The sequence below is a fragment of the Neolamprologus multifasciatus genome, chromosome 23 (genome assembly GCF_963576455.1).
Source record: "Neolamprologus multifasciatus chromosome 23, fNeoMul1.2, whole genome shotgun sequence".
Lineage (NCBI taxonomy): Eukaryota > Metazoa > Chordata > Actinopteri > Cichliformes > Cichlidae > Neolamprologus > Neolamprologus multifasciatus.
In genome coordinates, this window is record NC_140460.1 from 28,629,740 (window position 1) to 28,657,739 (window position 28,000).

At 41.8% G+C, this 28,000-nt stretch overlaps 1 protein-coding gene across 3 annotated transcripts in view; it reads left to right on the forward strand.

The window, feature by feature from the left end:
• The window catches only part of ncam2a (neural cell adhesion molecule 2a), a 401,748-nt gene that overhangs the window by 207,974 nt on the left and 165,774 nt on the right, over positions 1-28,000 (forward strand). The gene's annotated exons all lie outside the window — the stretch shown is intronic.

Sequence of the window (28,000 nt, forward strand, 5' to 3'; positions counted from 1 at the left end):
AAGTTTCTAATGGAAGATGCCACAGATGATTGTGAGGCTGAGCAACAGGACACGCACAATGAGTTGCTCGCTATTTAGTCAGAAAAGTTGTTCTGTTTGACAAAAAGCATAAAGTGATGGCATAACAAAAACTTTATTTGGGGATTCCTCCTCATGTTTTTTGTAGAAATTTTGCTAGAAATAAAGGAATAGCTGTTTTTTAAGGCGGGAAAAGCCATTCAGAGTTTAATATCTCATCTCTTGTTATCTTTGGAGACTATATCACTATATCAGTCCTGAGCTATATTTCCAGGATTGTTTCCTACGCGTTTCTGCGACAAACAGGCATTGTTTGGGCAAAGGGAAAAAACAGCACCAAATGCAATGCATCAGCTCAGCAATCAGGTATTGTTATTCCCATAGCTCTTTTACCTCACTACCCCTTATTCCTGCCTGTTTTTGTCTCTTTCTCAAATCTTTCTCTCTCTGTGTTCCTGGCTGCTGCAGATAGTTATCCCTGTGGGTGGGGTAATCGCTGAGATATCATCTCCCTCGCTGTTACATCTGCTCTCTTTTCGCTGGACAATAAACACATGTAGCTGCCACACGAATCCCTACTGCATGACCTAACCTCTGTTTCTTCCCGCTCTTGCTATGGAAATTCTTCTCTCATTTTGTTTGTTTATGTAAAAATCTGTGGTATTTAAAAAAAAAAAGAAGAGATTTTAACTCGCTTGCAATTGTTTTTAAACTAAACTAGGTCATCTATAGAGCAGATAAACTGTACACGAAATCCAGCAAATCTTTTTTCATGAGGGAGAACCACCACATGAAATACAGACAAAATAAAGTTAAACACGCATATTAATCTCTTTTCTTTCCCCTCAGCCCCCTAACACACTGCAGCAGATGCCCACTCTCCCTCAGCCTGCTTCTTTTAGAGCTTACTTCCTATTAAAAGGCAGTTTCACCAAATGCCTGCTCATAAGAAAGTCATTAGGGTTTTTGTCTATACTTTTGTAAGTGTACATTAAGTTCACTGAAATGATTGTTACGTTGCTTTGGAACTATACAGATATATATATATACTTATTATGGCAAACTTGTTATCAGTCAGTGGCCTGTAATATCAGGTCAATCCAGGGTTGTATTTGTGAGCATCTAATAATGTGACTAATGGTCTCCAGCATCCACTGAGAGAAAATATTTGGCTCTTTAGCTTCTATTTGCTTCAGGAAATGTGCTGTTAATACTGTGGACTTTAGATTTTTAGAATTCCCATTGGTTTGGAGGACCCCAGCTGTCTTCCTGGTTCTCAAGGATCATCTGTTGAGGAATGTCAGTTTTCTATTAGTCACTCTCTACTTTGATGCGAAAAACTGAAGCTACTACTGTAACGATAGGAGTTGAGAATAGTGTTGGCTGACAGCAAAATACACATGTCCACATGTCATTTTGCAGCCCATTGATTAAAATGGTAAATGGCCTGTATTTGTATAGCGCTTTTACTAGTCCCTAAGGACCCCAAAGCGCTTTACATATCCAGTCATCCACCCATTCACACAAACATTCACACACTGGTGATGGCAGCTACATTGTAGCCACAGCTGCCCTGGGGCGCACTGACAGAGGCGAGGCTGCCGGACACTGGCACCACCAGGCCCTCTGACCACCACCAGTAGGCAACAGGTGAAGTGTCTTGCCCAAGGACACAACGACCGAGACTGTCCAAGCCGGGGCTCGAAACCGGCAACCTTCCAATTACAAGGAGACCTCCCAACTCTTGAGCCACGATCGCCCTAGACACATCTCTAAACTCTAAAGCGATGCTATATGAGCATATCACTTATGTTGGGCAGGTCTTTAGGGTACTATTTTCAAAAGAGAAGAAAAAACATGCAGCAACTTCCATATTCAGTTGCTTTTTGATGTACCTTGTTATGCAGCTGCGTGGATCACATGAAAGACAGCGAGCAATTTGCGAGATTTTCTTTTATGCTAGCGTAGATGAATGTAGGTTAATTAAAGGTTAACTCACAAAAGTTGCTAAACTCTGTTGTGGTTCTGTCTGTGTTGTTTGGGATGATTTTTTTTGACAGTATATGAGCTTAGCCGAGCACTGTTAGGAAGGAAAAACAAGGAGGAAATAGCAGTTTGTCCCAGGTTAATTAAAAGATGATCTTGTCTTCAACATCTGGCTGTGAGGTTGTCAAATTCAATGTGAAGAGAGAAGTCAACGAATTGCCCGAGGGAGATTTCCAACAGAGCGAGTGAGATGAAAAATAACATCTCACTGGTGCGTTGGCTTATGTGTGAGCAGAAGGAAGAGATGCGGTGTGATAGACACAAAGATTTTGTCAAAATGTTCAGCTGTGCTGTAGTTACACTCACTCAGTTGGAGGCCGGAAGCAAAGAGCTGATTGATAAATCAGGTTTTGTTGAAACTGTATCGTACACACCTGTCAACAACCTCAAAAACATGCACTTCCTTGCGCATGCTTGCACTGACTTTCTAACTCCGCTGTAAGAATTGCTACCATTAGGCTGCTGATTCTTCTGGAGAGTTTTTGTAGATAAGGATTCAGCACAAAAAAGCCCCTGATGAAATATTGTGTTTACACAGGTAAGGAAGCACAAACACTGAACCTTTACAACTCCTAAAATTGTTAAATATTCAATGCCAACTTCAAAGCTGCTTCATCAGGGGTATGTGGAAGGGATTTTACTAGATGTGACAGTGCTGTCATGACTTTGCAAATCTGTAATTGGAGTGGAAATCCATGATATGCCCACTTTGCATTTGAGCCTCACCTTTAAAAAAAAAAAAAGAGCTTCATATAAAATATTTAAAACTATTCAAACTTTTAGAGTAAAAGTCATGTCCGCGTATCCCCTCTCATCACTTATAGCAATGGCTCAGATATGGTGATAATTGTAGAATAAGACTGCACAGGAGTGAGGGTACATGAGTTTAAATACCTGAGGTCAACCATCCAAAGAAAGGTGAAGGTAAAGGAGAAAGTGTACGTGGGGTGAAGCGGGTGGAGACGAGGGTCAGGGTGAAAGGTTTACAAGATGGCAGCGAGACCTGCAATGATGAATGGTTTGGAGAGTTCCAGTACTGGTTTGGACATGTGCATGTTAGAGAAAGGATGTAGTGAAGGAGGAAATGCAGAGGGTTGGTGTAACAGAGGTAGATGCTCGGGATAGGGTGAGATGGAGGCAGGTGAAAGAAGAAAAAGAAGAAGGCAACTTTGCATGCACCCATACAGGCAATGTGCCCACTCACAAAAAATCAGGTGCATGGCTGCAGGATGGTGGGAGTTGTGAGAGTGTGACACATAAGGCCCTGATTGACAACCAGGGGGATTAAAAAAGAAAAAAAATCAGTGAAGGGAGAAAACTGATAATTTTCCCGTGTGGTGCAAGCAACACCGAACCACCAGTGCAGATGGCACACCAGCTAAAGAAGAGAGGAACCCTTACCCACTCTCATGGCAGCCCAAGTGCGTCATCTTGAGAGAGAAGTTGGCCAATTCTAGCAAAGTGCCAAGACAGCAACAGAAGCACTCGGAAACCATCACTTGTGAGAGAAACACCACTATTTATTGGATCGATGTGAAGAGGTCTAAAATAAACCATGCACTTGCTAACGCACACTTGTGCCTTGATCGAATTCAGAGAGAAAATGTTTGTAACAGATTATTAGATCTAGGTATGTTGGCTTTTAAAAATGTCTTTGTCCAATATGTCATTTGCCTTAAGCTGTTTTGCAAAACAACATTATTTAGCTATTTTATTGTATTAATTTGCTCTTTTTTGCTACCTAGAAGCCTTAACTCATTTGCTGGTTCTAAAATGCATCCCCTTCTTCAAATGTATGTATGCTGTTGATTCAAGAGTGTAAACCCACCTCTGTAGAAGGGAAAACCACAGACAAAAAGCTTTTTAGTCACAACTCAGCTGCCTACAATTGGCTGCTCTTGCTCCCTGTTCCCCTCACACCTCCGGATCTCTTCCCGTCTTGTTTCCCCCTCCTCCTGTTTTCTCTTTCTCACCCACTGTCACTTTCCTCTCTTCTTCTCAGCGGTTGCTCGCTCAGCCAACAGGTAGACCGAGAGCTTCTGACAGGTTTGATACAGATGTGATGACATGCCGTGGCCTGAGGCGCAAAGCTGAGAATTGATTCCACCCCCTCCACCTCCTTTCTTTCACTTTTTCCTACTCGACACTTCTCTCCTTCTCCTCCTCTTGTTTCGCACATGCCCCTTTGTTTATGTCATTTTCCGCTGGGAGGTGTCAGCCGCTGCTTATTATACTCCTCATACACTAATTGGGGGCAGAGGATGTGCAGATTGAGCCTTGATTGCTGCCTTCCCCTTTGCCTTCGTATCCTCCTCCCTCCCCTGTCCCCTGACACCCAGTTCCTCCCCTCTTTCACACACACACACACACACACATTCGCTCCAAGCACAGTCAGGCGTGCATGCTCTGCCTCGCTCTCTGACAACATCAAACACACCGCAAGAGTGGGCACTGACACAGTTACGTGAGTTTTGGCGTCAACGCACACCAGATTACAGCTCTATTAGCGAGTGTCACCCCACAACGACTAAATGTGCTGCCTTTTCCTCCACACCCTGGCTTAATCCTCTGCTTTCAGTGGCCTTTTTGAGGTCACATGATCATGTTTGCAATGATGAGTTCGGGTATCAAACAGGAAAAGATGGATGACAAGGTCCAAGTCTGAAAGAAAAAAATATATAGTTTTTTGTCTTAGAGTGGAAGAGGTGGGTCATTTGCTTGAGCCTAGTTCTGCTGGAGGTTTCTTCTTGTTAAAAGGGAGTTTTTCTTTCCCACTGTTGCCAGGCGCTTGCTCAAAGGGCTACCTTACCATACAATATAAAGCATCTTGAGGCAACTGCTGCTCTGATTTGGTTTTGGTGGAGAAAAAAGGAATTTGAGTTTGTACCCTGATTGTGTGTGCTCTGCTGACTCGTCACGATGTTTAAATAAAAATAGCAAGGTAAATACGGAAAAGATAATAAATCCTTAGCATGTTTGTGTTCATCCAAGTTTGTGAGCTCTGTGACATTTTCTCAGATTTGTCACAGGTAGTCACTCTGAGATGATTTGGTTGTATCCAGCTTCTCTGCTCAATTTGAAACAAATGCAGTACAGATACATTTATAGGCAAGACTCAAATGCTTGTTGTGATTGTAAGTCCTGTACATATATCCAGTAGGGGGCCTTCTCTTCCTGCTACTAGGTAGCGATCATCTGAGTCAATGGTTGTTCCACCCTGTTGAATGGAAGCAGTGGGTGGTGTGTGGCCACTTTACAACAGCAACAAAAGTCTGCATCAGGGGGCAGGAGGCTGGAAAAGTGGTGTGGGCTCTAATCCATGTGGCTCCCCACCCTCTTACATGAGTTCCATCTACAGTATGGACATACACTATATGGAAACACATTGGGCTACAGCTCTTGATCTTTGAAATCAGTGGTTTTCCTAGTACTTCTCCACATATGGTGTTAATTTTTTTTTCCACTGACTTTTTTCCAGCTTAAAATTAACCTCTTAAAATGACCACTAAGGGTTTTCAGCATAATCTAGGCTTCTCTCTGTTTATCACCAATCCGGTCTTTAAGTGATGACATGACGAATCCTACTTCTGGGCATAAAGTAGTCTGCGTTTAATATGCTTTTGTGTTGTTAACATGTTTAATGTTTTGTATTTTCTTCTATTTAATCTCAAAAAGCTCCTAAAACAGTCAGTGATCACTGTTGACCTCCCTCGGCTTTTATTACCGCTAATCATTTATTTAAGCTCAGTTTTTAAAACCTTAGGATGTAACTACAGCCCAGCCCATGCAGCAGTATATGAATGACTAACCTTGTATTGTGGATGGATTATCTCAGTTGTTCTCCTGCTGAAGTTTGGTCCTTTTACAGCATCCTGCCATGTGATTTGTTCCTGACCACCGAGAACGCTCACGTTAACTTTTATCGAGTGGAAAAAAAGTTAGCTTGTTTATATTATGCTAACATTGCTGTGTCGCTAGCAATCACGTAGCACATCATTATATACCAGCTAGCCAAACTTCAGTAACCCTACAAACATCACTGCTGTTTAGTTTTCTGTCTTCATTTATGTTGGAAGTGATAACAGAGCTGTACGTTTTAATTTGTTTCCAAAACCCCGCAGTCAGGACATGCTTTATTGTGTTTAGATAGAAGCTAGCGAGCTAACTTCCTGCTAACTTCTAACTCTGTTAAATGTCATAAATTCCGTTTTCATGGATGTCTGGATGTTAAACTCAATTGTTACACCTGGTAGAGCAGAACGCTGATCATTTTATTAAAGATGAAAGACTTTAGACAGTTTTTCAACTCTCAGTAATGCCATAGTGATCGTTTGATATATGGACCTGCAGCGGAGTTTAGGCCCAGACACAGCTAGTGACGTCAGACTTAACGACCGGATTATAACTGCTCCATCCATCTATCCATTTTCATCTGTTTATCAATTGTAAGGTCATAGTGGGGCTGGAACCACTGTGGAGTTCTTCAGTGGGTGAATACAAATCAGATGAAAAATCAAACATATCCTTGTTATGTTACTGTGTTTGTTACCCAGCATTTCTAAGCTTTTGAACTTTTGACTCATTTAAATATGATTTAAATATTCCATTTGATCCTTGGTTCATGTAATGTGTATATGCATGTTTAGTTTTTAGTTCTAAGTTGCTTTTGAATTCAATTCCTCCCTTAGTGTTCCCTCCACTGTGTTCCTTTAGCTTTGCTTTTAGTTTTGATCCCTGTGTCTTGTCTTCTGTGATTCAGTTCATCTGTTTCAGTCTCCCCAGCTGTCTCCACTTTCTCTTATTACCCTTACATGTACACATTGCCTCTACTTTGTTCTCCACGACCTGCTGTTCTTCCTTCCCAGTGTTCCCAAGCTCAGTTTTTCCTAGCCGTAGTGTTCAAAGTTTAGGTTTAAAGTAGTTGTAGTTTTCAGTTTTCTTTGTACTCTATGTTTTCAACATTTATTCAAACCTGCCCACATTCTTCAATAAACAGCTCGCTTTTTGTTCACCTCAGTCTGCCTGCCTATGTATCATTTTGACCCACCAGCCTCCGTGTCAGTTCTCAGTTTTCAGTTCTATATTTGTTTTAAAATCAAGATTAATCACAGACAGCAACAAGCTGTTTTTAAACTTTTTAGGAAGCTCCAAAGTCCAGCTACTGTTTACCTACATCAGTGCCATCTGTCTGAACTCGATATTCAGATGGGATTTGTCCAGATGCCGTTGGCATCAGCTACTATTGCCAGTGCCACGTTCGAGATGCCTTCTTAGATGTCATCGCATTTCGTGATTAATATTTTGAGCACTTCTAATGGAGTGTCAAGATTGAATGGGCACTTTTTTAGCATTTATGTTGTTGATGGTTGGAAGCCACTTAATATTGGATGAGGGATCACACACAGAGGCAGGGAGATTTCAAAAGATTGTTTGCTGACAGCTGTATCAATTTCACCCCCCCCCCCCCCCCCCCCCCAAACACATCAAGCTGAAATTGGGTCTGATCTGTGGTTTTGTGCCAATGCAGCTAAATCTCTCTGCATTGATGAATATAGAGCAGAACCACACATATTGATGTACTACTGGTTAAAACCTCCACAAAAGTGATGTTGTGCTTAAGTAATGTTGACAAATCAGAGTCGTGCTCATCCATTCACACATATACACTGCACGCAGCTTTTTTTTAATGATTTGTAGGGCAGTATATGACACATTCACTGACAGGAACAAGCTGTGCGTGTCGTGATTTTTATTTATTTATTTGTCAGTCCCTCTTCCTGGCAGATATTTATTTCCTGAGCAACATCATGTAAAGCTGCTCCACAGTTTTAGATCGAGGCTGGAACCGGTGCACTCAGTCTGGACCCTCTCATCCCATTAACACCTACTTCCTAATCTCTGCAAGCAAACATACATTACTTTGACTTTTAAAGGTGTACGCGGCACATAACTGATCTTTGGCCTAAGTATTGGCACCTGCGTTAGGCTGCTGTCGAAGGGGGAGAAAGCATGGGGGGAAGTATGCAAAATTAATGCAAACACCTAAACAACAGCTTGCTGGGTGAAAAATTACAACGGCACAATGGGGAAAAAAGCAAAAATCTGTCCCTGTTTCAGCACTTCCTGTCCCATTTCACACCCGGACACAGAGATTAGCGTACCATTAATAACCCCACACTTTTGGAAGCAGCTGATTAGGGAAACAAACAATGCAACTGAGGCATGAAGGAAATATCATGGCAAAGTGACACTTTGTTTACAGGCTTCCTCTCCAGCTATTCAGAAGCTCACTCGACAGCTGAGTTTTGCTAATTAGCAAACTGCAGGGACTTGATGCCATATCCAGGTGCTACAAATGAGTAAGACAGCAAGCATTTCCAGAGGAAAGGGCGCAGTCTAAGCAGAGTGACGGCTCTGGTTTTGCAGGCTCGATGAACGAGGTTCTCGGGTGATCAGGCGCGCAGCTCCTTAGCTTTCAACACGAGTGGCCACAAATGAATGAGCGCATAATGAGAAATACAACTTCACTTTTATCTCATTTGAGCTAAAATTTTATTTGGTGGCATTTTCCTATTCAAAAACAGCTCAGGGTGATTCAGGCATTAAAGGCCTTTAATATACAGTACTGTCTTTGCGATGCTTAGTGTTTATGCTACAGAGAAGCTTTGTTTTTCTATACGCCAATTCACATGACTGATTATATATTCTGCACCATGCAGAAGAGATTATCCAGGATTCAGATGGTTGTATTACTTACATACAAATGCTTGTACAGTAGAAATATTTGAATAGGTTTTTATTGTTTATCTATTGTTTGCTTCCACCAGATCTGGATTTGCCCAGTAAGACTCCCCCACTCTTTGGTTTGGACCACCAGAGGTGAAACCAGAATTGTTATTTAGGAGCTGAATTAGAAGAAAGGATGACGCGATCAGTGTACAGTGTTTACAGCAAAACTCACTTTGTGTTGCAGCCAAACAGAAATTAGAGAATGCATTCAACTCAAATCCAAAATTAACCACAACAAGGAGGAGGGCAGCTTGTGCCCACTTTAAAGCAGCCGTTTGATGAACAAAGTGGTTGTTGCACCCACATCCCTAAATTTTCTCTGCCCTTACATGTGCGTGCTTGTGTGCAAAGCAGTGCTTGGGAGTTTAGTGTCAACTCTCCTACTGTAATTATCTCCCATCCTGAGGACGCAAACATGATTGGACCGTGGGGAGGGCTGACGACTGCATTAATGCACCTTAATTTTGTATCAGGAGAAGTTGGAGAAGAGTCACAAAGTGAAATAAAAATGAGGATGTTTGCATTGGTTGCGGTAGAGTTTTCTGTGCTTGTGGCTATCTTTTTTTACTGAACTGAAAATCTTAATACTTTGCATGTTTACTGCATCGTTTTTCTGAGGGATGTATTTGTAAAACAAGCAGCCGGGGAAAACGCAGCATTTTCTGATTTCTGTTTAGTTCAGCGTAAGATATGGAGAGGCTGCTGCCATTAGTAATTTGTTGTGCTTTAGTGTTTCAGCGTGCCGTTTTAATATTGGATTCTGGAGGATCAAATGAGCTTTTAAGCATTATTAATATCTTATCTGTATGTGAACGTTTTCTGCAGCTACAGGATAGAATATTATTGAAGTGAATAACCAAGATGCCCTGATAAAAGGTACCCTTTTATCAGGGCATCTTTTCATCTAGTGTCACAAGCAGCAGGTCAATCACCCAGTGAACTCTCTCTGCATCTCACACAAACTTGAATATCCACATTTTGCAGTGGTTGACTCTTTCACTTTGTTCCTTTGACTTTTTTTTTGTGCCATCTCCTGTAACATTATACTGCTGTAGTTTCAGTAAAATACTCACTAACTACTGGATGGATTTCTATGAAACTTCTGTGCAGATATTCACTCCACATTATAATTTCTTAGATTTTCTTCTTGTGCCGCCAGCAGGTCAAGATTTGACATTGCTTAATATTTTATGACCAATTTTAAAAAAAGCTAAAACATTTTCAGCCTTATCTGCATTTATTGTTTCGAAAGGTTAGCAAGTTAGTTTGAGAATGAAGGCCTCAAGATGGCTGGGACCACCTGGCAAGTAACTGTCCCTAGGGAAAGGTAAGTAATCCTTGACTAGTGGCAAGTGGCTGTGGGTGGTTGTTGTCAGTTGCTATGAAATTTAATGCTTAGTTTCAGTAATGGAGGCCTAAACATTAGTAAGGGGAACATGTGTACACCTTGACCAGAAGGCAAGTGGTTGAAAGTAGACTTCTTCCTGTTGCTAGCTTAATTTAGTCAGAACAACAGTGCTGTATTAAAAACCTCTTGTCTGCAAATCCTCACCAGCTGTAAAACTGCAAAATGGAAACTGTTAAAAAAAGGAGCAGTCACACCTTTTGGATCTTGATAGTTTCACCAGTAAGGGATAAGTCATTCATTTCTGGCTTTTCCAAGTTTCACTACTACTCAGTGGTTTGTTAACATTTGATTGCTGGCAAGCCAGCGTCTTCCATGCAACCTACAGGCAGCCTCGGCAATCTGCTAGCAACTACAAGAATGACTAACAGGATTTTGAGTGGAGCACCATCTTTGCCACCAATTTCACCAGAAGCAACCTCCACCAAGCATTTGATAAAAAGTTGAGGGAGTCATTGTTTTCGCAGAAACCTCACATCTCATTATTCTGTTGTCATATCCAGCACACCCTCACAATTTTACAGAGTGATTAAGATATATAATACCCAAAGTGCTCTATGTTGTTTTGACCTCTCCACTGCCCACAGTCTAGTTAAACTTCTAATTAGTAGCAGGTGGCGGATTGATCCAAATATTGACAGTATCAATACCGCAGCTATTATTGGTATCAGATCATTACCAGCATTATCTGATTTTTTTCTATCCTCTAAATTCAGCATGTAGCCCGCTGAATTGTGTTAAAATTTGTTTTGTTTTTTGGTGGGGGGATGACAAAAATATAGCTCAAAAATACACTTTAAAAATAATGTCAGAATGTTTTTGTGCCGACTGTCACATCTATTTTATTTATAGTCTATAGCACATTCAAACCCAATGTGCCTTAGAGACACACTTACAGTCCAGGTTAAAAAAACACTATAGAAATACATTAAAGCTGAAAGGAGACATTGGAATTTGCATAATTAATGACACACTGCTTTCCACTACATAAGCTGCCTTTAAATTAAGTTAAAAGTAGTAAATTTGCATTGACACTACTAAAATGGCCCTTTATTTACCTGGTATTGCAAAAATACCCACAATGTTTGTTTGTTTGCTTGTCTATTAATTTATTTCAGCCATGTAAACAATATACAAAGTTCATTAGCAAAGAAAAGAAGAGAACAAAATGCTATACAAAATAAAGCTAATACATTTCAATATTGCTTCAACTGCTCAGATTCAGTTATATATCGAAAAGGAGGGGTAAGAAGTGCACACTTATGTAATCCCACTAATCCCGCTAATATAGTCTGCATTAATAATAACGAACATATTTCTGGTATAAAATATATATCACATCATAAAATTGGCTGGCCAGGGGTGGGCTAACTGTTTTTTAACAGATTTGACAATGGTCCACTTATCACCTCTCCCACCCACCAGGTTCCATTAACCCCCCTCCAGTTGCCGCCCCCCTCCGGGCGCAATGCCATTGTCACCTGAGCTCTCCTCTCACCACAACCCTGCTTCACCCCTATCCACACATCTACCCACAACAAAGCCAGCCCCACGCCCCCACTCCAGCCCAGCCTCACATCTACTTCACAGCTGATCAGGTGAGAAATCAGCTCAAGAGGATGAAGGCAGCAGGTCCGGATGGAATCTGCTCCAGACTGCTCAGGGACTGTGCAGACCAGCTCTGTCAGGTGGCCCTGTGCATCTTCAACCTGACCATCGACTACCTTACCAACAGACCACAGTATGTGAGGCTCCATGACTGTGTGTCCGAGGTGGTAATCTGCAGCACGGGGGCGCCACAGGGCACGGTTCTCTCACCTTTCCTGTTCAGCCTTTACACTTCAGACTTCTGTTATAATTCGGACGATTGCCATCTACAGACGTTCTCAGATGATACAGCCATCATTGGATGCGTATCAGACGGGAATGATCAGGAATACAGGGGGGTCATCAGCAGTGTTGGTCAAGTTACTTGAAAAAAGTAATCAGTAATTAATTACTGATTACTTCCCCAAAAAAGTAATCCCGTTACTTTACTGATTACTTATTTTCAAAAGTAATTAATTACTTAGTTACTTAGTTACTTTTTAAAAACATGATTTACAACCTGAATAGGTGATAAAGTGATAGATTTTTCAGCCCAATTCTACTTTTTCTGCATAATCATCATACAAAATGTAATCAAATGGAAAAGTCTCTTTTTAAAACTTGTTTTATTAGTTTTAATCTTTTAACTTTATGCATCAAGCAAAAATTTAATTATATGCAACATTCTCTGACTGGAAGAAATTTGTTTAATATTTAAACCTATTATCTGCACACGACGTAGCTACTCGGTGCTTGTTTGGAAGTTTAGGGGGTTTTTTTCGCTGTAAAAAGAAGTTTTCTTCCCACGCACAGCGGACACTAATGTTTTTGTCACTTTTTACAGAATCAAACTCAAAATAAGGTCAGTACTTCCACGCTTTAAACGCTGCACGCTCATACTCTCTCTGCACTCGATATATGATCCATTGTTGATCTGCACACAGCTGTTGTCACGAACGTCGCACTCGCTTACGTCACTGTCATGAGACATTCTCGCAAGAAAATCACGGTTTTAGTAACGCAGTAACGCAGCGTTCCTACAGGAAAGTAACGGTAATCTAATTGCCGTTTTTGCAATAGTAATCCCTTACTTTACTCGTTACTTGAAAAAAGTAATCGGATTACAGTAACGCGTTACTGCCCATCTCTGGTCATCAGTGACTTTTTTGGCTGGTGTGAGACCAACGTACTCCAAATCAACGCCGGCAAGACAAAGGAAATAATCATAGACTTCAGGAGGAAGTCACCCCCTACAACACCGGTGAACATCCAAGGGAAAGACATTGAGATAGTGGACTCTTATAAGTACCTGGGTGTTCACCTCAACAATACACTGGACTGGACTACAAATACGGCCAGAGTCGACTCCACCTGCTGAGGAGACTGAGGTCCTTCGGAGTCTGCAGGACTCTGTTAAGGACATTCTATGACACTGTGGTAGCATCTGCCCTTTTCTATGCAGTGGCCTACTGGGGGAGTGGATGCATGGACGGACAGGAGCAGGATTGACAAACTGGTGCGGAGGTCTAGCTCCGTGCTGGGATGTCCCCTGGAGTCTGTGGAGGTGGTTGGTGAGGGGAGGATGTTAGTAAAGCTGACATCCATCATGAACAACCCACATCACCCACTGCATGAGTATGTGAGTGGGCTGAGCAGCTCCTTTAGTCAGAGACTGAAACACCCTCGCTGCAGGAAGGAGCGCTTTCGCAGATCATTCATCCCAACAGCAGTTAGACTCCATAACTCCTCAATCACGATGTCATAAGTCACTGGACACTGTGAACATCCACGGTCACCACTTCATGGATAATGGACCTTCCATGTGTATGGACATGTGCAGGTATATATGTATATGTATACATATGTGTATTTAGTGTGTACGTCTGTGTGTACATGTCTATAAATAGGAATAGTAGTGGTACAATAGTTATGTCAAGCTATATAGTTTATGTCTTCCATATTTCCAACCATATCCATAATCACATACTGTGTATGCTACTATTGTATATAGTGTATTATCTTAGTTTTTTTCACTGATTGTACTTATTTGTATTTTTGTATTTCCTTCTGATATCTGTACCTGAGCTGAGGTGATGCAAAAATTTCCCCGTGTGGGATCAATAAAGTCTTATCTTGTCTTGTCTTAAAATTTCCTAAACAGACATTCACTGACTTTCAACATTTTCCCTTTTCTTTATAACTCATGAGGATCATATCTTTATAACTCTTTTTGAACTGCTTTATGTTTGGATTTTGCTTCAACTCCATCTTCAAACTGTTCCACAGCTTCACTCCACACACAGAAACACAAAAGCTTTTTCTGGTAGTACGTACCTTCACGGCTTTGAAATTACAAAACCCTGTTAAATTATAACTTCTCTCAAAAACAACATACTCTGAATATTACATGGTAGTTCATTATTTGTTGCTTTGAACAGAATTTGTGCTGTTTGGAATTTCACTAGATCAAAATTTCAGACTGCAAGAATAGCGAGTTTGTATGATCCCTATAATCTGCATTGTGGATGATTCGAACTGCTTTTTTTTTAAGAGTAAAAAGTGAATGTAATGTACTTTTATAGTTATTGCCCCAGACCTCTGCACAATAGCTTAAGTAAGGTGAAACCAGTGAACAGTAGAGAATATGAAGTGATGTCCCGTCTAATACCTGCTTTGCATTTGCAGTACCTCACAACACTGCTAACTAGTGTAATTTGTTCTGCTGCTGTGATACTGCTATAATAATGAAACATGAGCTGTGGGAATGAACTAAGATGGCCATAATGATAAACCTAACCTGCTTAAGGACTCGTCGTCTTCTAAAACAGCCTTTCAATTGCGTCCTAAATTGTTATGAACCGCTCAACACCAACTTCATTACTTTGTGCCAGCTCTAGTCAAAGTTCAGGCCACAGTGGAAAGTGTTGGCAGCCCTCTGACCAGTAAAAAGCTTTCACCCCATCCCCCTTCTTTGTCAGTCCGTATTGATCTCTGTGTTGAGATGGAAGGAAGCTTCAATCCGTGATGCCTTCCTCTCCTCACACATGCTACATGGGCACACACTTTGGAGAAATATCCCTCACCACATAAAGAGGAACCTTGTGGAGTGGCGATAGTGGCGCAGACAGTCATGGAGTGCCAGCGATAATGGCCATCTCCTGGCAGCCCAAAGAGCCGTGACGGGCCACCATTGCCTGCCTCCAGCTCCCCACCGCCGATAAGCACAGGGCAGGCAGAGAGACAGTGCGCAGGGCGATCTCTTTCTCCCACAGCATATTCTTTCTCTCCTTATGTTTGCCAGATAGCCGGCTTCACTGTGCACGCTGCAAGCTCACTCAGTGTACGCTGTTGATTCAGATGAATGTGTGCACCTGCTGAGTGCCGAGATTTCTACTTGAAAATACTAAATGGAGGAGACAGAGAAGAAAAGAAGTGTGTGTGTGTGTTTGTATCGCATATGTGTGCACCACTACGGCAAGGTGTGATGGGTACATTTGCTTGTTTATGTGTTGCTAAAATTATCCAAGAGCTTCTGTCCAAACAGGATTTTAAATCCGGAGAACCTGAAGCGCTAAATACTGCGCCCAAAGTTCGGCATCAGTTAAAATCAATTAAACTGTATTTAATCTGTAATTAATCAGTCATTTAGCGGTAGCCCGCTCTGACGCTGTACCCTATCATTCTGTCTGATTATTATTTTCTTTTTTTTTTCTCTTTTCTTTTTGCTCCCGAGCAATTTTCCTACCAGGTTCAATTAGTAAATCAGCCTGGAAAATGAGCCTGGATAAATTACCCAACATTGTTGTGAATTATAGTGGCAGTGTGATGACAGTTTCAGTCCACTTTTGCCTGCTGCCTGTGTCAGCTTCCTGCTCTGTAATAGAGCTAAAAAATGTCACACAGACACACACACAGATTCAGTAGTGAAAAACAGGCAGGGGGAATATTTGGCATGATTATCAGGGAAAGCCAGACTGAGCTAACAGAAATCTCACAGAGGAAAGGTTCTTTTCAGAGGCAGCTCATTTATTCTGATCGCAGTCGAATCTCTTACTCAGATTGCTTCTGTGATGGCCGTAACTCGGATACTCTTTTGTACGCTCGCCAACTGACTTTGATTGTTTTTTTTTTTCAATATTTTTTGTTCCTCACGTTTAAAATGCGACACGTTAAAATAAATCGGTGCTTACCTTCAACAGAAATTAGTAAGGTTCTGAATTTTTCCTCTAGTTGTAGAAGACCACACTTCTACAACTAGACTCTAGAGTTGCAATAACACTAGTTTGTACATTTTCATTCTTTTGCAGAAGCAACTGCACATAGGAATATTGAATCTGTGTGTAAAATACAGAATTATTCCTTCACTTGAAATTAAAAGAGCATGAAGATAGGCTCTGGTCCTACTCTGGCTGATTCACAACCAGCCAGTTATGAGTCGCCTCATCTAAAACACAACCCAATGGTAAATGGAGTGATTCTTATATAGAGCTTTTCTACTCTCCTGCAGCACTCAAAGCACTTTATACAACATGCCACATTCACCCATTCACACTAGCACTTTCTTCTACGCTTTTAAGTGCTTTCTAGTTAACATTCAGCCACATTCACACTCCGATGGATGCATCAAGGAAGTTGTTTGTATCTTGACCAAGGATATTTGGCATACAGACTGTGGAGCCAGGGATCAAACCACCAACCTTCTGTTAGCAGATGACCAGCTCTGCCTCCTGAGCTACAGCCACCCAATCAGACCAATCCAAAAAAACATGGTTGGTTACAGCCATGCATTCAATTTATTATTGCATGTGTGCAAAGTTTTCCTTTATCTTCTATACCTCCAAATTTTTCCAGGTGTGAATTTCATTTTTTATATATATTTTTCTTCAATACAGTGTATGCGAAACTGAATTCTGTCGCTTTGACGTTATCAACTTATTAATGGAGTACCCATTAAAAGCCTCAAGTTTGTTACTTGAAATGGCACCATATAGTTTTTATAGTTTTTGAGTCAGATATGACCATGTTTGGATGACAGGCTTGAGTTGTTTTTAGCTAATAGTAGCTTGGTTGAAAAGATGCATTAATGGAATGTATGGCTAATTAATTGTGCACCATAGATTCACCTTAGATGATCTGCTATTATTATTTGTCAGATATTTGCATTCAAAATGCTCCCAATTAGCTGCCTCTGTGATTGCCTCCCCATGTCACTCAAAGCCACCGCACTCCTCATGCAGACTTTATTCATTTATACAATTATTAAAGTCATTATGGAGGAGGAGACGCAAACCTTATTTGTACTACTGTGTAAACCAGTCTGTAAACATGCTTCTTTCTGCTGTACACTTTCTATATTTTAATATGGGAGTCAGTGGGAACTTTTGAAGCCGGACTCAAGTAGGTATTAAAAGAACTGCTTCTGACTTTGAAATAACCTTAGAACTTTGTGTTAAGTCTATTTTGCAGTACTTGTAGATGAAATATTTTTCTTTCTGTAAAGTCCATTTTGAAGGTAAGACAATGGTGTAGTGGTTAACACTGTCGGTTGGTTCCTTGAAGGTCCTGGCTGGTTAGGGTCCTTCTGGGTACCCCAGCTCTCTCCCACAGTGCAAAGACATGTATGTTAGTTTAATTGGTAACCGACTGACTGATTTATTTTGAACCAGCAACACAGGTTTCCCACAAAAATCTGTATTTCCATGACGCAAACGAAAGTATGGTTGTATAAAGATGACAGATGCTTATTTATAAACATGATGCTTGAACTCACACCGTCATATAATATGAAAAATGAGAAAATATCATGCAGCGCATAGATAAGCAAGCTGCCAAAGTGGATATGTGATGTTGAATGATTTTAAAGCGTTTCCAATTGGTCTTTACCATCTTTGAAATCGTCTTCACATGCTCATCAGATTTGACGTGCGGATCTACAACTAGTCCTAAAGACTTAAAATCTTTGACTTCCTCTATTTCTTTATTCCTTGACTTGATTTTAAAATCTTTATGTGAGCTATGCTTTACTACATTTCCTGATAGAGACACACATTCAAAACTAGTAAATTCAGTAAAAGATGATTATATTCCAGCCTCTGTTGGACATCATCCAAATATACCGGTTGAGTTTCTGCCGCCTGGCCAGGTGACTTAGCTGGTACTTATATACACATAATCACAATAAGAGGTTGCATGTCTCTGAATTTTCTTTGGAATTTCTCAGATGTGTGAGTCCCTGTGCTTGCTGCAAAGACAACCCATCCTCAAAACAGGAATGGAGAGGATGAAATTTGCTTCCAAACCAGGAGCAGTTTCATGATGGATAACTCTCCAGCTAATAGTTTGCTGGCATCAGGACAGACGGCAACAGGCAGGCAGTGTTCGAGGAGTTTCGCTTCCTGAGTAGAGAGCTTGGCCACTACATGAGCCATGGCTCTGTCTAGCACTGCTGGATCGCTCCCCCTACTCTAAATGGTAATGGCTCCCTAGAGCAACACAGCATGGTGCTACATATGGAGCTACAGCATGCTCACAGTGGATGTGTGCTTCGGTGTGTGTGCGCTGGAATGCGCGGCAGGACGGAGAGTCGCGAGCTTCGAAAGCAGCTGTGCCTCCTGCATTCAGCCGGTGGTCACTTCACCCAATCGAAGTAGATCTCACGCACTGTTGATCCAATCACCTCAGCCGTCACGCGCCATTGAGCCAATCAGCTTGTACATCACACTATGGCGAGTTTCGGTCCACCCACGAAGCTGGAGTGTGTTCAGGTTTTGGCACATGGGCCATTTTTGGCACCAAAATATATTTACCCTAACACAAGAGGAGAGACCTGAGCTTGCAAAGCTTATTTGAAGCTAAAAATAATATTCATTGTGTTCCCAGCTCTTTTTACCAGGCATACAGCTGTTCGCTCGCCATGATGAGGAAGTGTGTGCAAACAAACACACATATGCACTGAAGGGAGCTGTCATATTCAACCGTGTTAGCTGACATGCGCCATGATCTATGGTAATGAGAAATTAACGAGACCCTGTCACATATGAATGACTCATTAGCATGTTCGTGTTAGTAGCATCTGCGGGCCCTGGATGACAATTGCATGCAGAAAATTAATGGAGAATCTGTTGACTTAATGAATCATTTTACCATCTATCTGTCCATCTGCCTGTCCACCATCCATATTGTATCTTTCCATCTCCCACTTGCTGTCTCAGCTTATCAGGGGCTATAAGAATAGGAACACCCTTGAGTTTAAATGTCGTATTAATGATACAGCAGACTGTGTTTTAAATATTGTGATTCAAACTTTGTGCATCAGCTCCAGTTTGATCACAGCACTACACAAAGCCAAGCCAAAGTAATGTTTGGTTGGAAGAACTTAACTGGCCTTTGTCCATTCCATTTAATCTTTTTCACTTGATGGGTATAGGTCAGCAAAGTTGTTCAGTCATCCACTGGTACTACATTCCCATGTACAAGATATAAAGTGCTTGACAAAGACTGATGTTGTGATTTGGTGTTAGAAATACAAATTTAACTGAATTGAGTAACATTTTGGCAACACATTTTACACCCAACATTTGATGGTGATGCAGGAAGAAGGATTCTACACGTTTGACTTCTACGTTGAACAAAGAGTCTTTTGATATTTATACAGCCTGCTGTGTTTGTGATCTGTTTAAATTGAACTGTGGTTTGTTTTCCCCCTTGTCTGCGGTCGTTTGTACAGTTGTGAACACGACTGTACAAAACAACTGCAGACCCTTTGGAGCAGTTGGCCTCGTTTCGGTTCCTAACGAAGTCCAGAGCAGATCGTTTATGGTGTTAATGTGATCCGACCTTGATCCGACCCAAGTACCAGGTGTATGTTGGAAGTTTGAGTTAGACACCTTTCTGTAGAGAGGTATGCTTTCTATTCTGGAGCTAGGAGCTAGCCATCAAAGAAACATAAATTAGCCTGAAGCATAGCACCTTCTTTCTGTATTTACATCTGTGGCTCCTGCCCCAAACACATCTGGCCAGTAATTGGACTGAACATTCTCACATGGTTTGTAGTGCCACGTTTTGGTTCGCTTAGAGTTCCCTTGGACTTTTCTCTGTGTGAAAAGAAACCAAACCATGTGAAAAGCTACAAGTTTACAAACTAAGCAACTGATTTGCACCAGAGAAAACAAACTATAGGTATGAAAATACTGATTTGCATATACTATACTTAAGTCAGTTCTGGTACTGATATAATATGACTGGCCTACATTCAGTACAAGTTCTTTGTAGTGTCACTAGTGATTTCTGTTTTTTGCAAACTAACTTGATTAAAATTGAAGAAAATTAAATATTGTCAGGTGACCCAGTAACAGAGTGGACTATGTACCACATGGATCCAAATGTCTTAAGGAAGGAGGATGTGGTTGGATATCCTGTGTAAGGCAGCTTACTGCTCATCCATCCCCAGTTCTATTTGTTGCACTCTACCAATGCTATATGTATCTTCTTTAAATCAGTCATTATGTGTCTGTTTTTGCATTGTAAACACTGTTGCTACTCCTTTTCATCAATGCTAATTATAATGGATGGATTTACAAATGAGTAACAAGTCAGTATTTATCTATCTGCATCTCTATTACGCCACAAAAACTGAAAAGGCGAACACGGTTTGACATCTTCAAGTCCGAAAAGGAAATCATAGAAAATAAACAAAGATAGATGCATTTAATCTGTTTGTTTTTTTAATCGACGGAACTTCACAGCATAACTGCTCTTTTCCGCCAATAAGATAAGCGCTGCATATATATCTTCCAACATCAATACCTGAACTCCATAATCTTTAAAGAAAATCTCTATAGCCAAAATTCAAAGAGAAGAATAGAGAATAGAAGCTGCTTCACAGCTTTTGACTTCAGAAGTCCTACAGGTTGTCTGCTTTGACTGTACATTTGTTAATAAATAAAGAGGGCTCGAATGAAAGATGCATCTTTGATCTACAGTATACCTCAAAATGTGCATTCATTCTATGAGTTATGTAGTTAGAGGGGGCCTCACAGGTTTCCCTTCACTTTTGATATCCAATATCTTCCAAAAGCTTACCATCATTTGTATTGTGAAGAATTTCTATGGATCTGAAGACAGATGCTGTTTTTCTTTGTCCCAAAAGATCAGCGCTGGGGTGAAATGCTTCTGCCTCACCCCTCGCAATTTGGGATAACGTATGTGTGTATATATCCGTATCCCCGACTCATTAAAACTCCGCCTCATTAAGTGGACGGCGAATTAGCTGCACACAATTCGGCATTTTGAATTCAGGAGCTCACAATTGCTTTTGTTTTCTGCCTCACAGACGCCCGCATTAGTTTCATGTGTTCCCCGAGCTTCTCAAACTGTGGAGCCGGAGAATTGAAGTTAATGAGTCACCAAAACCAAAGGCATGACTTGAGTTAATGGCTAGTGGAATGCTTTAGCATTTCAAAACAAGGTCACAGTCCGCATGTGAGGCGATCCCTGATGGAGGAGCATGTGATCTGTGACTCAGCGCTGCTTTTTAAAGGGTTGGGGGTGCCTGGTGGATGTGCTTTCTCCCCCTGCCTGGGCTGTAATAAATAGGATCTTGAAGGTGTTAATTTGGTGGCACAGAGCACTAACTGCCTCATCTCCTCCTTTCCACGGTGACAACAAAATACATCAATTTAAACGAGTAAATTGGCCCTGTATTAAAACGTCAGGAAGCAAATGCCAATTAGGGTCCATCAAATACAAATTAAATTTTAAAAAAAAGAAAGAAAGAAATTACCCTAGTGACATAAATGAAGCCTCTGCAGTCCATAGACAGAGAGGCTAAAAAGAAAGATGATCCTGGTGGGCCACATGAGCAGACTTCTCCAAAATCCTCAAACACCTTTCATGTATGTTGATTCATGTAGTTTGCTTTACAAATCTTTGTGTACTGCAAATTGAAATGCCTATAGTACATTTTTGTGATGACACCAGGTTGCTTAACAGGTCAAAATAATAAGACAGACTAGTTTTAAAAAAGGCTAAAGAGGTTTTTCTTGTTTTTGCATTCAGCTGATTGCAGGACTCCTTCCTCTGACTTTAATACATACCTGCATCACTGCATCATCACACAGCATCAGCATCCATATGAGTGTTAGGAGCACAGAGATAAGACCAGCAAATTAACCCGCTAGTGTACTGTGTGACATCACCGCACTGTGTGCTTGGCAATGCTAAAGGTGGAGAGGGATGAAAAACAGATTTGCAACTTTGCAGCTCTCAGAAGACATAGACATGCTAGTTACCAAAGTGTGTGAATTTGTGTATGTGTGTGTGTTTGTGTGCAACTATTATACAGCTTAGTATGCCAGCAGGCCATCTGTTGCCTGCTTAGCATTGGTCGACGGGGAAGGACAGTGAGCATGAGGTTGTCCCTCCTTACATTTCCTCGACAGCTAATGTCCCCCTGGCTGCTGTCTTGCTACGACACACATGGCGACACCTGGCCATCGCACTCACTTCTATTTACAAAAGCACACCGGCCATACTTAAAAAAATATTTGCACGGATACGCCGTAGCACAAGCCTCACATATACACACACACACAGAGGGTCTAATTGAGCCAGGTTTGGGCTAGGTGGGGGAGTTCTAAGCAGACGGGTGCTCTGTTAGGTCACTGCAGATAGATGGAGTTCTGGCAGAGCCACAGGCAGACACACACGTCTGCAGCCAGCGCCGGCCCTGCAGTGTGCTGCAGGCAGATGGTATTACACGGCCATGGGAATTATTAGAAAAGTGACAGAACAAAGTCTGATCTAAACACTTCTTCGCCTTTTTTCCTGTCCATACAGGCCTGCTTTTTACCTTATTTCTCCCTTCTGTTGACTTCTTCTTCCATTCCCCCATTACCACTAATAGCACCACTGTTTTGTAAGTTAACCTTTTCAAGAGTGAGCGCTGACTATTCAAAGATGCTCCCTTGTGCGACATTGATGTATGTGGTAGACGCAGCCATCAACATCCATCACATTCTGTGCTTGCAGCGGACTCCACACTTCAAAACGACAGGTCAGTGTCAGAGTAACTTTTCATCTTTAACAGCAGAAATGGTCAAATTAAGTCTTTCAGGAGGGAAGCCATTATTGCTAAGAAGTTCTCTTTACCTTTTCATACATACGTCCTTCCACAAAGAAAAGGAATCATTTCACATCAATTAAAGGGATGGATCTGTATTTACTATACTTAGTTAATCTTGTTTGTTTGCAGGCACACATGTCACAAATTTAGGTCTCCTTTTTTGTGTTTTTATTTTTATACAGTTGCCTCAAGGCGCTTTGTATCGTAAGATAAAGATCCCTACAATCATACGACCCCCTATGTGCAAGCGTTTTGGTGACAGTGGGAAGGAAAAACTCTCTTTTAACAGGAAGAAACCAATAGATATTATGTAATTGTAAATAATTTTATATATATTAATACAAATATGTATGTTGGTGTGTTAAGTAACTGAACTCTACGTGTACATTGTTGATGATTTTGATAATTACAGATTTATATATTTAGTTTTTATGTGGCTGGTACTGCACATAAAATATAAAAAAATGTTTAAGGATTTAAGCTGCATAGATGTAGATAAGCTTGGTAATTTGGGCAGTTTATGTAGTGAGTTTCATCCAGACCGACGATGCTGTCTAGGAGGAGTCAGACATACATACAATGGCTACAGTCATTATAGTAAGATTACCAAAATGCCTCGGTCTCAAAAAATATTAGCTTGTTATGTCATAGATATTAAGGTAAAAATTGTCCTGGGCAATGCTGTACAAGGAGAAGATTTGTCTTCCCAATTGAAAATGCACTGAAGAATCCAGTGGCTTTAATGTCCTTGGAGATTTGCACTTAGGACAATGAGACAATGAAGTGGGAAGGAGATAAAAGGCTTAAATGACAAAGTGAGATTGGGCCAGCCTCTTTTAATGATGACTCAGACTCTACATTAATCATAGAGGGAACATGCAAAGGTTGCCATTAGCTGGATCCTACTCCCAGAAATAAAACTGTGACGATCCTGTTGGCTTAGCAGTTTGAACTAAGCTTGAAGTATGATTTGAAGGAGATTTGATGTATGAGGTTTATGTTGCAAGTAATTGCTGACAGTGATTTTGGTCTCTGTTGAAATAGAAGCTACTGTCAGTGGAAGGACATCCTGGCTCTCTGTGGTGTTTGTGGTTTCATGCAAGTGTAAAATGCTAATTTGTCTGTGAACATTGCAATAACATGCCTTTTTGGTACCCGCAATAAATCCAAGCCCTACAAGCTAGTCTGAAAATGGAGTGGAAGTAGCAGAATCTCCTTTTTCCTGAGCTCCCTCCAAGATCCCAGCAGTTTAAACTCTCGCCAGTGAACCTGAAAACGGCCCAAGGACTGTCAAGGCACCGCCGAAACACCCACAACTCCTCCGGCCCCTGTGAGACAGACACCAATTGATGTAGCCACATCAGACAGCTCCCTCTGCTCCTCTGTGGCGTCCATTCTTCTTCTGCTGCTGGCTGCCGACCTGAGGGGTGGTGGCTGGCAAGGGAGCCGGAGTTTTCTAGCCCAGAGAGGAATAAATAAAGCACTAGACAATAGAGTCGCTCTCCATGGACTTCAGCCTTTGGGCGATGCTCCAGCCATACCGGCCAATCGCTCAAATGGAAATTAGAAGCAAGGAGACAGATTGTGAATTGTACATTTACTCTAGTCCGCCCGGATAGATCGATGGTGCAGATTCTGCAGGGCACAGCAGTCCAGTGACAGAAATTGGGGTGAAGAGAGCAAGTAGCTTGTTTGTGTGCCTCTGCATAGAGTTTCTATCTATGTACTTAGGCTTCCTATAACCTCATAAGGGCAGGCTACTATCCACTTACACATCCAGTGCTGTCTATATTGTTTCTTTGTTTCCCAGTGATAGCACTTTCTCTTTCCCCCACCATCATCTTTTCAGCCAGAGGACACGCTGTCAAGGCAGGAGCTAGACAAACTCTCTGTACTTGCCGGGGGTGGGGTGGGGGGGTAAACAGGGGCATTGTTTTCCTTTGTCCCCAGGCCAGAGCATTGCTTCAGTCAACCAGGTGAAGCAGTAAACACAACCGAGAGCCCCGCAGAAGCTTTAAGGAGCGACGCGGCAGGAAAGGATACAAACACGGTCCCAATTAAAGACATGATAATGAGGGAGCTAGCTAGTGGAGAGCTTGTAATCAGCATTCAGTGGTCTGTTGTTGAGGGCCACTTGAAGTATCCACTGGGGTTGTGTACAAGTGTTTATGCCAAACATAAAGCATAAGCTAAAGCATATAGTTAGGGCTGGACCAGGTGACCCTGAATCCTCCCTTAGTTATGCTGCAATAGACGTAGGTTGCCGGGGGATTCCCATGATGCATTGAGTTTTACCTTTCCAGTCACCTTTCTCGCTCACTATGTATTAACACACCTCTCTGTGTTGAATCATATCTGTTATTAATCTCTGTCTCTCTTCCACAGCATGTCTTTATCCTGTCTTCCTTCTCTCACCCCAACCGGTCGCAGCAGATGGCCCCGCCCCTCCCTGAGCCTGGTTCTGCTGGAGGTTTCTTCCTGTTAAAAGGGAGTTTTTCCTTCCCACTGTCGCCAAAGTGCTTGCTCATAGGGGGTCATATGATTGTTGGGTTTTTCTCTGTATCTATGAAGAGACTTGAGGCAACTTTTGTTGTGATTTGGCGCTATATAAATAAAATTGAATTGAATTGAAACAGGTGTGTGATTTTATGTGTGCAAGTGTGTGTGGTAGGTGAGTATGCTTTAGGAGTTAAGGGAGCTAGTCAACCCTCCCTAGCTCCCTTAAGGGAGCTAGTCAACCCAACCCTCACAACCTCTGAGGTTGTGAGGGTTGATTTCACTTTAAGTTTAAAGAGAAGAGAAGAGGCAGGCGATTTCTGAGCGCCGAATTCAGCCGAGACGGCAGAACAACACACCTCTCGGTGTTTACCGCAGATCAGATCAGTAAAGATGAGGGCCCGGGAGACACGCAGACATCAGGCCGTGAGTGAGAAGAGAAGGAAGAGTGGGAGGCGCACGCAATAGCACGCCACTCTGCCGTATTTGCCGTGCATACATCATTCCCGCTGTGGCGCAGATAACCTTCTGCCACCGTTATCTTCATGTGGAGAGCCCAGTGTTTACAACTCCTCTCGTGCCCACGTCACAGGAGAGAGCGGGAAGTGGGGAAAAAAAGACTCCCCTCCAATAAATTCCTCCTATCAGACTGAGGAATAAGTCGCAGTTGCTGCATCAGATTTAGTGGTGCCACTGGGCTCTAATGAATCCTCTGCACCTGCCCCCGCGCGTCCACTGAGCCTCGGTGGCGAGCCTTTCCAATCGGCTGGGCTGCTCAGTGCAGTGCTATCGATAACGAGCCCTGGGGGGCTCACCAGCGAGCACGGCAAGGCCTGTAATGAAGGAGTCCAAGGCTCTGCAGAGAAAACAGCTGGCGTAATGAGAGGAGGGGAGCAGAAGCAGAGGTTGCCTGGATGGCAGGGGTCAGTGTTCTTGCAGGTGCGGTTTGATTTATTGCAGGCTTGGGGAATTACTAAGGAGGGGCTTGACGTGAGAGATGTGTGGGTATTTGTTTGCATGTATGTAGGTGCTGCTTCCTGCGCGGGGCCCGGCTAAATAGGGCAGGGCTGCCTTCAGGTGATGAGGATTGGCGGAAAAGGTTCTTTTCCATCTGTTTAAACATTCCAGACGTGACCAAATTAGCTGTTTTCTCACACAGGGCAGCGCTGGAACAGATTCAGGTTTTGGCTCATTCTCTGTTGAGTCATCCCACCAGCAGCCCAGCATTATGCTGTCTTTTCAAGTCACAGGCACAGTGTTGTTTAGGCTTAATGGCCTGATCAGTGATGTGCAACTCTTGAACGATTTGTTCCATCTTTCTTAGAGGATTTGGATTTACCCTAGTGGGTCGTAAACTGACTGATTGAATGAGCTGTTTAGAGAATTGTGAGCTATGTCGTGTTGATTGAACCCTACTGTAGGCTAGGATATAGTTAATCATTAGCTGAATTAATGGACTATGAGTTGGCTTAAATGGTATTGCTACTGTTTTTCTTGGGTGTTTTGGCAGGTTAATGGAGATCTGCGTGGCCATATGCCCAGACCCCAATGGTGTCTAATCTGACAACACAATAATGCTCAACACACTAGCATTAGAATCCTCTTTTTTAAAATTTTCCATAAAGACATCATCATCATCATCATCATTTGTCATCCACGTCCCTGCATGCACTAGCTGAACTGCTGTGCTATATGTACATGACTGGAATTAGACATAAGTAATTTTTGAAAGAAAGCCTTTTAAAGTACTTTAATTGGGTGATGAAATTGGTCAGTTAGAGGGATTGCACTGAAAATGAGTAAAAAGCCATCAGAGGAATGAATTTTTGGTTTGTTCAGCCACTCAAAAGGCACCTTACTCCAGGGATGAATCAGTTTTGTATCAACACATAATAGAAAATTTACCAAGAACCAATTTTAATTTGTATCTTTAGTCACTTTGTTTCTAGCAGCCTGCTGCAAAAACACAATTTGTTCCCATATCTTTAGTACCATCTGGAAAGTAACAGCTTGGGAACAGCTTCATTTTTCCACATGACAATGATCCCAAACACACTGCCAATGCAGGAAAAGCGTAGCTGGATAGAGGAGCATTCAGTGGAACACTATCAGTCATGGATTGGCCTCCCCAGAGCCCGGACCTCAACTTTATTGAAGCAGTGTGGGATCATGTTGACAGAGAACAGAACAAAAGGCAGAAACATCCAAAGAAGAGCTTTGAATGTCCTTCAAGAAACCTGGAGAACTATTCCTGAAGACTACTTATAGAAATGACAAGAAAGCCTAAAAAAGTTCAGACTTGAATGAGTTGAAGAATAAAGGTGGTCATACTACATACTGACTGACATTTAAGTTGATTGGAATTGTACAAACTCTGTTTTTGCCTTAAATACTGCATTTCCATTTGTGTTTATACATGTTTCAATAAATCTGACCATTTACCATTTTGGTAAAAATGACTTACAATACTTTTATACGGTATTGTAGCTATTGTTAAGTAAGCAGAGCACACATGCACTTCTGCAAGTGCAAACCCA